At 37.5% G+C, this 14,805-nt stretch overlaps 1 protein-coding gene across 2 annotated transcripts in view; it reads right to left on the bottom strand.

Moving 5' to 3' along the window:
• CAMK4 (calcium/calmodulin dependent protein kinase IV) overlaps positions 1-14,805 on the bottom strand; it is a 218,511-nt gene that overhangs the window by 122,826 nt on the left and 80,880 nt on the right. Inside the window, exon 1 of one of the 2 annotated variants that reach the window (XM_045566345.1) lies at positions 6,663-6,672. The exons of the other annotated variant lie outside the window; for it this stretch is intronic. The gene's annotated coding sequence lies outside the window, so the exon portion shown is untranslated. Of the gene's footprint in view, positions 1-6,662; positions 6,673-14,805 lie in introns of those variants that run through there. 2 annotated transcript variants of the gene reach the window in all.

The raw sequence follows: 14,805 nt of genomic DNA, 5'->3' as shown, positions 1-14,805 counted from the left end.
CTCCAAAAGAAATCCAGGCATGTTGACATAACTGGTCACTCACTAGCTGAGAGACTGACACCCAAATGCATGCAAAGGGCCAAGTAGAGATAAAATCTGATTCAAAATGGAAACAGGAAGTCTGAAGTCTGGGTTCAGAATAATATTTCACAGAATTAAGATGAGATTACACCATATTCAGACAATTGACCATCGAGGACATTTTCCTATAATGGAGGTTATAACTCAGAGATTGCCTTTCTGGGGGAGGACCTAGTGGGACATTTGCAATCATTTGGAGGAAAGCAATGGAGCTTGGCTTTCCTTGCTCTTTGGAAATGCAAGAGAACTTCAGATACTGAATCTCTTAAAACTTAGAAGTCTGGAGGTACTGTTGACTACTCTGTTTTTTGGTTTCAGCTGTGTCTCTACAATGATATGATTCATAGCCGTGTAAAATTGTCTTTGCTAAGGTTGTCCCATCAGCCTTTAAATAATTTCAATTTTTAAATGGGAGGGGTCTTGAAATGGAACCAAAGAATCTTATTATATCTTCTTCTAATTTTGAAGGTGCTTGGTTAATAGATATAGTTATGTAAAAATATTAATTATTTTTAAACATTTCAATATACTTAATTTTGTTCTTTTGATTTATTTTGCATTTGATTTTCTTTTTTTTAAGACAGAGTCTCACTCTGTTGCCCTGGCTAGAGTGTAGTGGCATCATCATAGCTCACTGAAACCGCAAACTCCTGGGCTCAAGTGATCCTCCTGCCTCAGCCTCCCAAGTAACTGGGACTATAGGCACACACCGCCATGCCCGGCTAATTTTTTCTATTTATAGTAGAGACAAGGTCTCGCTCTTGCTCAGGCTGTTCTTGAACCCCTGAACTTAAGTGATCCTCTGCTTCGGCCTCCCAGAGTACTAGGATTACAGGCGTGAGCCACTGTGCCTGGCCTGCATTTGATTTTTAAAGTTTTTATTTTCAATGTATGTACTTACAGTAAAAATCTTCCTAATGCTCATTATGTAAATGTCTAAAAGCAAAACTGTGATTTAAAAGAACTGTCAATCATAGGTTGAAAATAAGTATGCAACTCTATATATCATCACATTTCTCCTACATAATTGCCTTGCTATTATTTAAGAAGCCTATTCTTTTCATTGATTTTTAGATTAGATGAATTATTAAAGAAGCCTGGTTATAATCTCAAAATTGATTCTTCTTAGGGGTGAAAGTAGAGTCATATTCAGGAACAGATGTCTGAAAAAAGTCAAAGTCTGTAAGTGTTTAATGTTAGCACACATCTTGCCCTATCCTAAGATAGTTTTTCATTGTTTCATTCTCCATTTCTGTCACCCTGCAACTCCTCAATGCTCTTCAATGCTAGAGTGCCTCAAGATGTTCTGTGGTCATCAAAGACCAAAAAAAAAAAAAAAAAAAAAAAAAATCTGAACCTTAAATCAACAAAGAACAGTAGGAAAACTGCTCAGGTTATTTAATTACTGATTTGGCATTTTGAGTCTACAGCTGGAAGAATGGCTAACCTTCGAAATTTAGAAATTGCCATTAGACCTGGCAGTTTCCCAAGTCAGTTAAATATTACAGTCCTAAAGTACATCTCAAAAATATCATGTTAAGGAAAGATATTGAACCCCAGATCTTAAGAAGTGCCCAAGCCCAAGGATTTAATAAGTTTAGGGTCAAAATCTGTCCATAACTGCACTCTCCCTTCTTGGGTTCATTCACTTGCTGAATCCTGCAGGAAGCAAGGATAAGCACCTCATTTCATGTTACCTCATGTCCTTCTTACCTGGTGCCTTCTATTGACTCCTTGGCTGTCTCCAGATACATTCCTCGTTTATTGTTTCACCTTAATGTTAGCTTACTCCACATTCACTGGTTTGCAGGTATAATTCTTGACCAGTATTTCCTTCTTCAAGGGCTTACATTACAAACTACTTCCATTTCAACTCTGCTCATCAAGTCTAACCATGAACCATTGTATTCTCCACTGTGTGGCTCCAGTTTCTCAAAACTTTATTGTGACTGCTAAAAAATTTCCTTAAATTGTTGCCTGACAGCAGCTAGTTGTAACTTCGGTCCTAGCACCTGGATCTCTGCACCCTCTGAGATATATATTCCATGTATGGTAGCCTCCTGATATTTTCCCACAAGTTACTCAGGCTCTGTTCACTTTTACCAATTGTTTTCCGTCCTATTCTTCAGATTGGATAATTTCTATTGATCTGTCTTCAACTTCACTGATACTTTCTTCTGCAGCCTTCAATCCAATCTTAAGCCTGTGAATTTTTAATTTCATATAATGAATTTTTCAATTTGAAAATTTCTATTAGGCTCTTTTTTATATTTTCTATTTCTGTGCTGAAATATTCTGTATGTTTACTCATTATGGTCATATTTTGCTTCATGTTCTTGAATGTATTTACAATAGTTGTTTTATAGTCCTTATCTGCTAATTCTAACATCTAGATCATATCCAAGTCTATTTTGTTAACTGCTTCCCCCTGACTCCCTGATTATAGGTCACAATTTTTTGCTTCTTTGAATGTCTAGCAATTTTTAAATTCTGTGATAGACATTTTTAAATGATACACACTAGGGAGTCTGGATTATGTTTTCTTCTTTTAAATACAGTTGCATTTTTTTTTAGTAGCAGACTGTTAAATTGCTGACAAATTCTTTTGTTCCTATCAAGCTTGGTTTTATTTGTTATTGGGGTAGATTTCTGAATTTTGATATTGGTCCTATGTCACTGGCCCTTGCTCTAGGATGTGGTCTTTCCTCCTGAGGTATAATCTTCCCAAGGTCTCACTCTGAGGTGGTCAGTTATGTCTCTCCACCCTGGCTTGGCTAGAGATCTAATGTCTTCCAATTGTGCATACCTGCCTACCCTCTGAGATCTCTGTTAGCTCCCAGCCCCTCCACAGTTGCTCTGCTTAGTCTCATAAAGTCTCACCATACATTGTCCCCAGTTAGAGAGCCCAGGTGAATGTGGTGCTCACCTGTGTTCTCCTTCTCTCAATGATCACAGCCCGGTATTGCCCACTGTTCAGTGCCTGAAAACAACTTTCTCATGCATTATGTGGAGGCTGCTTATAAAAGAAGGGCGAGTGTAGTACCTGTTACTCCATCGCTGCCAGCAGCAAAACTCTTTTCTTAATTTGTATCACCTTATTAAATGAGAATTGGACTTTATTGTTGCAAAAGAGAAAAGTAGGCCAGGCACAGTGGCCTGTGTCTGTAATCCCAACACTTGGGAGGCTGAGGCTGGAGGATTGCCTGAGGCCAGGAGTTTGAGACCAGCCTGAGTAACATGGTGAGACCCCTGTCTCTACAAAAAATAGATAAATTTAGCTGAGTGCGGTGGTGTGCAACTGTAGTCCCAGCTACTCTGGAGGCTGGGGCAGGAGGATCGCTTGAGCCCAGGAGTTTGAGGTTGCAGTGAGCTATGATGACACCACTGCACCCTAGCCCAGGCAACAGAGCAAGACCCTGTCTAAAAAGAAAAAAAGAAGAAGAAGAAGCCTGCATGGTGGCATGTGCCTGTAGTCCCAGCTACTCGAGAGGCTGAGGCAGTAGGATCGCTTGACTGCAGTAGTTGAAGGCTGCAGTGAGCAGCTACGATTATGCCACTTCACTGTAGCCTGGGTGACAGAGTGAGACCCTGTCTCAAAAAAAAAAAAAAAAAAAAAAAGAAAGAGGAAAGTAATATGTTTACTCTTTATGCATTTACTAAGAGTAAATTACAAATGTTGACAAAACTTATGATTCAATAAGATTAACAAATGATAAATCTATAAGGTCAAAATTAAGAAATTCCCCTTTAGCATTCCCGGCAGTTTTCTAAACATCAACAGCATCTGTTATTGTTTCTGGAGAAGAAAAGAATTTTGCGGCATGAGATATAATTATATTATGTCAAAACACTGTGCTCAAGAATTTTTCCTGTTGAATAGATGATCAAACAGGCATACGTTAGGACAAAATAACTAACCCATTTTAGATTACAAGCCTTAAGATAACCCCCACTGCTGCTTCTAAAGGATTCATGTGTCTGAGAGCTATACCAGATGGCTGGTACAGACAAGGAAGAGATTTCATATGTCCCAGCTATGACTTAGGCTTGTCACTGGCATTCAATGACATCTAGCATTTAATAGTAAGAAACTGTAAGGATTAGATGTCAGCAGGATCACTCCTTCAACAAGGAGCTTGGCAGAGATGAGGCTGGTGGGTTATTGAGCACACAAATGTGTTTCATTTGGCCTGAACAGGGTTGTTTGTTTCTTTTTTTTTTTATGTTAAATGTCTTGCCAACATTTAAAAATTGAAAGATTTCACCAAAAAGTCACATTTCCATTTTCCCTTGAGTCTGGCAAAACTAACTCCTTACTTGTGTCCAGCAGCAGGGGTGAGACCTGAACAGCAACTGTGTTGTAGAGAGGGCCTGTGGGCCCCTGAGTAGCTTCACGCATTTACACCAGCTCCCAGCTCCTGTGGGACTGCACATCTGCATGGACACCCAGGAAGGGGGAGTGGCTGGTAGCCAAAGCAGAGAAATGTCTAAAGCCTCCCTTCCAGAGGTGTAGGTGGGTTCTTACTTACTAGAACTTATTCCATGTTTCTTCAGGTTAGTGGTGAGGAGTCCATGACTATTATTTCATTTCACTGAACCAAAGACACTGTTGATATTCAGAGGTGTCATTATGCTATGACCGCTTAAAAAAAAGAAAAACTGCCAGTGATTTAACTATGACATCTCATGGACTGCAGGATGCACCCTGATTGCAAAGATGTTAAAATGTGAAAGACTGCACATTTTAATATCAATTAAAAATGGTAATATAATAGCACCACATGTTAATGCTTTCTAAGTTACAGATCAATTTCAATTTCTATCGTTTCCATTCCTATTCCATAGCCTCTTAAGTGGGCTCCAGCCCTCCAGCCTTATTCCTCATCAGTCCTCCTCCATTCTGCTATTGGAATGATCTTTCTAGGATAGAAATCTGACTGTGATTCTCCCCTGTGCTCACTATTCCCATGACAGTGAGAAGGATCCAGTTTTCTCAGAATGTCACGTGAGACCACATACCATCTTGCTCTTCTTTTTTCTCCTCTTACTTCCTCTTGTCCTCCCTTTTGTATCTAGCAGCATCAAATTTGCTGAGTTTTTTTTTATTTCAAATTATTAAGTGGCTACAAACGCTTTTATTACATGGATACACTGTATAATGTTGAAGTCAGGGCTTTCAGTGTGTCCATCACCAGGAAAATTCACTGAGTTTTTAAGCATGCTTCCTTTTTTGTTCAAATTAATTTTCTGGTGAACAAAGTTTTCGTCATTTTTTAATTCAGCACGATCACCACCTCTGAAGAAATACCTTTTGTAGTATATGAATCACATTCTTTTTCTTCCACCCTAGACTCACTGGAAGCTAGCTTGGGCCACTTCTACACCTAATGTCTGCTTTGTGATTTATTCACATGCATGCCTATCTGGACCAGAATTTGCAAATAGCCATCTCATAAGTCGATTCCATTCTCCAGTTACATTTGCATACAAAATGTTTAGATAATTTTTAATTGATGTCAACATTAAAAATAGGCACATTTTGCATTTTAAATTTTAAGAAAATTTATCTTGGAATCTAGCTAGAATTCCTAGATAACCACAATCAGCTGAAGGTGGCAGAGGCTGCCCCATTAAGATTGGGCTTGCTTTCCACAGTGTGTCAGGGAACCCAACAGTCTCCATGATTTTAAAATGTTTTTTAAACTCATTTACAATACAAGCCTGGCCTCATTCTAATCCGTATGGATTAGAATTAGCCATTTTTATTACAGACTGGGAACTGCTCAAATTCTGGGAGCATCTTACTGTTCTATGTCTCCTGATGCCTAGCACAGGGCCTGACATTATAGCTGGACTTGAAGAAATATTGTACAGATTGAATCGCATAATCTGATATGACAATCACAACAGTCCAGCAAAAAGGCAAGATAGGTATCATGATACACAGTTGATAAAGAAACCACAGTTTGGGAAGTTAATGTCTTGTTCAGAAACACATAGTTGATAAGGGGCAGAGCTAAGACTGAATCCAAATCTCTGTTCTGTGTCTCAGGATTTCTCACTAAGGCATCCAGTGTCTTGTGACTATCCAGACAGGTCTTGAAACCTCAATATTTTTCAACTGATAAATTAATCACTACCTCCTCTATATCCCCATCATTACAGAGCTGATTGCACATTGCCTCAAATTGCAGTCAATTGTGTGCGTGTGTCTCCCTAGGATGATTTGAGGGTGAAGGCTTTTGACCAGCCAGTACCTTTCATACAGCAGACTTGCAATATTGGCTTGAAGGATTAAAATACATTGAATGAATAACGCTCTAATTCTTACCACTTCTATCAGAACAATGCCTTAAACCGTATATGAAAGGAAATGAAAAGGAGGAAGGGGAGGAGAGAATGAAGAAGAATACTGTTATAAAAGAAGAAAAATAAAAATACAGGAAAGATTCTACTCACACCTAGTTACTGTTTCTTTCCCATCTTTATCTACAGCATTTGGCATCATAAAACTGATAAAATCATGCTATTTCTAATCTATTTATGATTTAAGGTGCTACCTACATTATCCTCATACTTACTTTTTCAGATATTTGTATTTGTTTCCACCAACTCATAGCCAGCTCCTTCTTTCTTAATGCAATCATCTGTTTCTTTCATTAAGGCCAGAAGATTTGTTCCATTAGTGACATTTCATCCCAATTTAAGAGTCAATCATACAATTTTAAGTGATACAGCCTTTCTGGACATTGTTGTCTAAGTTGAGTTGACTTGAACTGAAAGCAGAGCTTGGTATTTCCAGTTTGTTGCTGTCTCCCCCCCCCCAAATAATGTCTTCTTTCTCCCACCCCTTAGGTAATAAAGTTCACATGGAAATAAAACAATTGTCCTGCATGGTTATGTTAAGGCGATCAGCCCTAGAAGAGTTTTATGTTTTATAAACAGTATTAAATGAGCCTCACTTTACTTATCCCAGAAAACTGTTTTGTTATCTGATGATTTCTGGGAGTGGCAGGGGTATTGCATGGCCTTGTGGATCATCAAGAACCGTGATTCAGCTAGTCATATGTTTTGCCAGCTTTAAATCCAAATATGGAAAGTTCGATCACCTTTTGGGGGCTATTACTTAGCCATTTGTGTCACAGATAAATAATTTACCTTCTCCTAATGCATTTACTAAATTATGCAATATACTTCCATAAACCAACCATGACTATTTATAACTACCTTCTTGCCGTAAAATGAAAAGCTAAGGTATAAAGGAATTAAACAACTTGTGTAAATTGAATCAAGTATTTCAGTTTTCTCTGCATTTAGTACAAATCTGCCTTTCTTTCTTAGCAATCTGTCTTCATACACTCTACTATAAGGTAACCTTTCAATATTTTTATACTTTTTAAAAAGATATTCCACTGCTTTTAAGATTCTGGATTTATTTGAAAAGGAAATGTAATATTTACATTTAGGCAATAGAGAGCCCCTGGTTCAAGAATTATTAAAATTTCAACATGGCTATGGCAGAGCATTAAACCAAGCGTGGAGTCCTTTCAAGCACAGGACCCTGTGGGACTGCACAGGTCACCTGCCCGTGGGGCCAGCCCTGACCAGAGGCAAACCATTTGGCCTCCTTGACCATCAGATTGCTCCTCTGCAAAAGTGGCATCATCATATCTGCCGTATCCACCTCATGGAGTCATTGCAAGGATCACATAAGTTCAAACTCTTCGTAGGCTCTAAAACACTTTAAAAATAGACATTTGTGTTACAATTATTGGCTGATGCACATGATTTTTTTTCATTTATTTAACAAATACTGTATTATAAAACATTTCCTATAGGCAAAGCTTAAAATGAACGAGTATTGCTTATTCCCCTATGAAAACCCACATTCTTTCTTAAAACAACAAGCTTTATGATGATTTTATACCATTTGTATACTTAGGGAAGTTAACAATAATATACTCCTTGAAACAAGGTATACTATATACACCTGCCTAAGCATAAACGGGTGCCTTACTAACCTAACCTGCTTCAAATCACTATATAATGTGACTCTGAAATTTTACATTCATTTTTGGAACATCCAGAGTGTCTGCATCGGCCTGCACTATTTCACAACTCTCCCTCCCTAGTTTCTGGGCAGAAATTCTTCTAGCCTTTTCTCTTATCAAATGCATTAATATTTATTTCTTCTTGCTGATAGTGGAGTTTATGAAGAGTGAAGCCTAAGGTCTCTTCAATTCTGAGCTCATGTCTTTTTGGCAGGATTTCCTATCTTGTGGGAAGAGGGGTTTGTTTGTTTATCTTTTAAATGCCTCTTCAGTAATTTTCCTGCATTTTGCTTTTGGAGAAAAAGCAAAGGAGAGAAGCTTGAATCAGCTAGAAATTTCAAAATGAATTCCTGTAAGTTCTTAATCCTCAAAACACATCAGGATTCAATTACAAGAGAAATTCAGTTTTTAGTGAGGAGGTAAAATGTCCTCACACTTTGTTCTGGTTTGGTCCTCAACCAGTCTTCCAGGGCATATTTAAATAGGGTGAAACTTATTAGAATATTGCTATTCCTATTCTTGAAAATGTAATATTAATTGAAATTATAGATTCCTTGCTCCCAGTGATTTGTCAACGCTAGTAAAGTGTTGAGACCCCATGAGCACTATCCCTTTTTTATTGTAATAATATAATCATAATATAACATAAGAAAACTGTTTTTTAAAACACGTAATTTGAACAAATAATGGAATCCTCTGTAGCTACAGAGGACACTTCTCTGTGCATCTTCATGCTCTGACTTCAACCTCCGTTTAAAGCTAAGGGTCTAGTCCTCAGAGCTGTAAGAAGATCAATCACTCAACATCTATCAGAAGCTCAGAGTTAAAAGAAAAAGTCACCTCGGGTGTCCTCATCTTCAAAGAAAAAGAGAAGGAAAAGGAGGTTACAACTCAAAGCGTGTTCCCAAACGTCAGACTGAGGCTCCTGGGCAAATGTCTGTGGTGTGGGACTAAATGGTTGAGAACAGTTAAGTGGGACAGTGGTGATCACACAGGTACCCCGAACTGCATCAGCAAAGGCTGGTCACAAGCCTTTCCTAGGGGACTGGCGACACCTCCCGCCCTGTTACTGTGGAACTGGAATGGCCAAGGGAGGTTGGGGAAAAAGGACTGGAGTCTGAGATCGCACATCAGGGCTTTGATGTGATTAGAAATTATTGGAAATACCTTGGGAGAATGTCAATTTCCTCTTTATTATCGGTAATGTTTGATTCAGGTCATGAAATAATTTGAGTTGTCCTAAAATGCAATCTCTAATGGCTAAAACGTCTATTCTGCTTCTTGCATTAATTAGAAATGGCATCAGATTATTGCCTAATGGGCCAAACAAAATGATAAACTCTTTTGTGCCCACTGTAATCTTAGACTGTCAGTCTGCCTCCTGAAGAAAACAGAGGCATGTGTAATGTATACAAAAAGGATTCTGGCTGTGGCACTGCAGCCCTTTATAATCATTCAGGTGGCAATTAAAATTATGTTCCAGAAGCTGCCACTGGCTGCAGACTGGGAAAAACTGAGAATGAGCCTTTTCAACAAAACGTGGTACCATTTGTCTAAATATTGCCAAACAGAAAATCACTTTTTCCAAGCTAATATTTATTTAGCTCCTCCTACACACCGGGGGAGGGGAGGGGAAAGAATTAGAGAGTTTAAGTCTTAAAGGAAAAGAGATTAAGAATGAAGTTTAGAAGGTGCAAAAACTGGAGATCATAATTTTCAACAACTAAGATTGTCATTATGGGCCAGATACTGGCTCACACCTGTAATCCTAGCACTTTGGGAAGCCGAGGCAGGAGAATCACTTAAGCCCAGGAGTTTGAGGTTGCCATGAGTTCTGACACCACTGCACTCTTGCCGGGGCAACAGAGAGAGATTCTATCTCAAAAAAAAAAAAAGATTGTCATTATGATTAAATTAGATATTTTATATGAAAGGTCCTAGCACAGTGCTAGGCACATAAATGGAGCTAAATGAATTTTAATTTCCTCCTTTCTTCCTTACTTTATCTGATTTCAGAGTTCTAAGTGAAGACTAACCTAATCAGATAGACAACAAAATCATTAATAAATGAGCTTGGCCCTGTTCTGTTCACCACGTACAATGTTAGTATTTCAAATTAATCTGAATGAATCAATATTCATTAAACTAAACCAGCCCAATAGTACATAAAATTAAAATAGCTATTTTCTCCCTCATCAATTGAAAAGCTAATGCTAGCAAGGGTTTCTAATTATCTGTGCAAACAATGGCCTTTCCCTTTGCTGATCAATTTTAAGGAGGAAATGAAACCTTTCAATTAACAGTTTTCATCTTGAGGAACTCTGGCCAAAAGTTCACCCCAATGCATATACATTTCAAATAAAGGGAAGAATTTCCCAGTTGATCCAGTAATAAACAAGATAAATTATTTATCAGGAAACCAAGTGTCTTAAACAGAAATAGCCAGGTGGAGCCATAATAGGTTATCTATTTCTCATATCATTTTGCTGTTGCATTATCTTTTCCTTGATAAAGTACTTCTTTGATATAAAATCCATCTATCTCCAAAATTTATATTATATTATCTAAATTGATATTAAATCCTCTTCAAAATGTCAACATTGAGAAAGCATTCGTAGTTGCTTCTAGATCATTTTTTAACAACAATAAAACCTCCCATTATGGTAAATGTCAACTTCGTTCATTTGTATTTTGTTCATTATGAAGATGGAAATACTATTTTCGATATATTAACAAGGTACTTATTGTATGGTATTAATGGTTTTCAGTAGTATTCAAGAACAGAAATGAAACACTAAATTATATCAAGGTATATCATTATATTGATAAGAACTGATTAATTAGTTTATTAGCTTCTGTATATTTTTAACTACCAGCTTTTTAAAGTTCTCAAAATACCAGGAAAATATTATAAAAGATTATGGAATATGTTTTTTCCTTTTCTGAATTAAAGGCACTATTAAATTTATTGGCCAATTATAAAGCAAACTTTTGGGATGTAAAATGTAGATTATGGAGCAAATAAAGAGCAGTGTTTTACATTATTGTTATGAAATTGGGTTGTGATATGCTTTTTACTGATAAATGGATTTGTAGATCTATGATTGATTGTAAAAATGTTAGAACTGAATTAAAACATGACCTTCCATTATATGGATTTTGAGGCACTGTTGGTCAAATCTTGTCTAGATTTGCATAAAGATGGAAAAGTGAGTCTTCATGAGTAGTTTCGAGGGCACCAAAACATCTCACTAACTCCTCCTTAAAATTACACAGCCTAAGACTAACCAAATCCTACATTTAAAACAAATTCTACTCTAAACACCAACCATATCTTATATATTAAATAGATGCATTCCCAAAAATGTCATAGCTGTTTAATAATGAATTACTTTTCCACTAATTTCTATAACACTTTTGGGGAGTGTCTTCTATAAGAAAAAAAAATTGCCCTAATGTGGAGAAAAGGCACACACTTAAGAATTTTAATATTCACTACAATGAAGATTCTACTCCTATCATTTTATATGCCCATACAATTGCTGCAAGAAATTCCTAAAAGAACAATTTATTCACATGACTTCACACACCATTTAAAAGAGTATATATTGAAGTTAGGTCCAATTTCATTGTCTTCCTTTTGGACTCCACAACAGTAAAATATGCAAGCAGCAAGTAATTATGTCTGTATTCAGGGTATTTTGTAGAAATCCTTACACAAGAAATTCACTTAAAGAGGGCTTTTTGGACGGTTCAAATGAAAAAACACAGCTAGCCAATAAGTATTGAGTTTTATATTCTAGGCACTATATTAACCACTTTGCACACATCATTTCATGACAATAACCTACATGAGAAGATGGGAAGATTGAGGTTTCTAGGAATAAAGTAACATGAGCAAGGTCACAGAGCTTACACGCAGTGGGGAGGAAGCACCTGAATTCAGGTCCAGTCTGGCTCCATTGCTTATGTTTTCAGCCACTCTGCTTTACCCATTATCATCTAGACCCTGATTTGCATTACTGATATTTTTGAGAAAAGTTTCATAGATATTCATATTTTTAAGTATAATGACATACTACTTGATAGAATTTCTAACAGACCTTTCCATAGATGCAAAAAACATTTCAAGTTTTAATTATATTAGTGAAGAGATTCCCACACAAAGAACAGTGTGAACTCTTAGCTTGGCTGCTTCATGGGATAGAGACATTTTTGTTGTCATATCTGGGGCTGGGGAGGCGGTGCTACTGGAATCTCATAAGTAGAGGACAGGGATGTTGCTAAACATCCTACAATGCACAGGATGACCCCCCTCCCCATCACAACAAAGAATTACTAGCCCAGAATGTCAGTACTGCTGAGTTTGAGAAACCACGGATTAAGGTGAAACCTACCCAATTTAGAATCATAAATTGCTTAGAAACACAGAATACCCAGATTAGAAGGAATATCCATTTGGTTTAGTGAAAGTTCTCAAATCTTTCATAATTACGTTTTAAGTTAAAGTCAACTTTTAAGTTTGCAAAGAAGTTTGTTTTAATCATATTTGCTCAATGAGGGAAAAAAGGAAGACCCCATTACAAGATGAAGTCTCCAAAATGTATGTTGTAGCCAATGTTCCAAAGATTGCCCCATTGAAGGCACCAATATAAGTTTGGGGGCCCTCCACTGACAAATCACATTAACCAATGGGTTGCTGACCCCCAGCTCATTCCTGCACTATTTTAAACTTAGAGACATCTCTAAATTTCTTGGACTGGTCTAGAAGATTTAGAAAGCATAGCCCAAAGAATGCTATTTAATCTGTGGTTGAAGTATCATCCATTTGTGTCCTGAAATTTCTGGCTGCCCCTAGAAATTCCAGAATATCTCATAAGGAGAAGTCAAGGAAGCCTCTAGATATTCTGATTGAGTCTACTGGAATCATAAAAATCATAAACAAACCCAGGTCTCTTGGAAACAGCAATATCTAACACTTAATAAGCAGTTACTCTTGACCAGGGATTGTGTTATGCTCTTTACATGTTATCTCATTTAATTCTCAGAACAACTTTATAAGCTAGCTATTTTAATTACCACATAAATATGTAAAGCCCAGTGAGGTTACTTACTTGCTCAAGGTTGTATAATTACTAAGAGGTAAATCTGGAACTTGAACCCATTTCTCTCTAGTATTAGAGTCTATGCTTATAATCGCCATGATATGTGGCTTATTTGGTGAGCCCTCAAATGCAAATCCTCTGGGCATCTATGAAGAGTCCTCCACCATGGTCTTAAGGTCCAGCACCCAGCTGCATAAGAAGCATTTGTGTCAGATTACAGGGTGTATAACCCTGAAATGAAATAAATAGAGGTATTTCCTAGAACAAACAAGTTCTTTATATGAAACTCATAACTACGAAATGAAGAAATTTGCTTTCCTGTAAAGAGAAAAGGACTAACATTTCTAGAACAGAAATTCAGCTCCTATTTTTAGTTCTTTGACTTTTCTAAAAAATGGCATATAACTTTTAATCTGGCTTTCTATATATACCAAGAGAATTGGCAGCCAAAAAACACCAAAGAAACAAAACCCAAAACCAAACAGCAACAACGCAAACCCATCTCACTGCTACTGAAGATTGAGAAGACTGACAAATTATCCATATTGATTCTCTGCTGGAATGAGACCAAAGATCACAGCAAACACAGCAAGTTTTATGTAACATTTATGATTGTCCTTGAAAAACTAAAGAAAATTGAGGGCCGGGCGCGGTGGCTCACGCCTGTAATCCTAGCTCTGGGAGGCCGAGGCGGGTGGATCGCTCGAGGTCAGGAGTTCGAGACCAGCCTGAGCAAGAGTGAGACCCCGTCTCTACTAAAAATAGAAAGAAATTATCTGGCCAACTAAAAAATATATATACAAAAAAATTAGCCGGGCATGGTGGCTCATGCCTGTAGTCCCAGCTACTAGGGAGGCTGAGGCAGTAGGATCGCTTAAGCCCAGGAGTCTGAGGTTGCTGTGAGCTAGGCTGATGCCACGGCACTCACTCTAGCCCGGGCAACAAAGTGACACTCTGTCTCAAAAAAAAAAAAAAAAGAAAATTGAGAAATTTGAGAAAAATTGGTGTCTTTGAGCAAAATAATGTCTTTGAGAAATTTCTGAAGGCTTGAGAAAACCTCCCATGGAAAGCAGAGAATCCTTCAACTTTCCTTTTTTGTTTAAATTATTATGGGTCCATAATAGTTGTATACCTTTATAGGGTACATGTAATGCTTTGATACAGGCATACAGTGTGAATTCATCAAATCAGGTAATCAGGGTATCCATCACCCCAGGCATTTATCATTTCTTTGTGTTGAGAACATTCCAATTCTACCCTTTTAGTTATTTTAAAGTATACCCTAATTTATTGTTGATTATAGTAACTTTGTTGTGCTATCAAATATTGTTAATGCTATATAATTATCTAACTATATTTTTGCACCCATTAACCATCCCCACTTTATCCTCCCCGCACCCCTCGCCCCACTTTCCTTTGGATGACAGCTCTGCAAATGAACGGAGGGTGCGATACGAGCTCTGTACAGCCCGGATATTCCCCTATACGCCTGTGGAGGTCACAAACTATCCAGGACAAACTGACCTCAAGTCCATTAGGTAGCCTTTGCACCCTCTCCTGAACCACTT

This window comes from Lemur catta, chromosome 12 (genome assembly GCF_020740605.2).
Source record: "Lemur catta isolate mLemCat1 chromosome 12, mLemCat1.pri, whole genome shotgun sequence".
Taxonomy (NCBI): domain Eukaryota; kingdom Metazoa; phylum Chordata; class Mammalia; order Primates; family Lemuridae; genus Lemur; species Lemur catta.
This window is presented reverse-complemented; position numbering and strand designations above follow the sequence as displayed.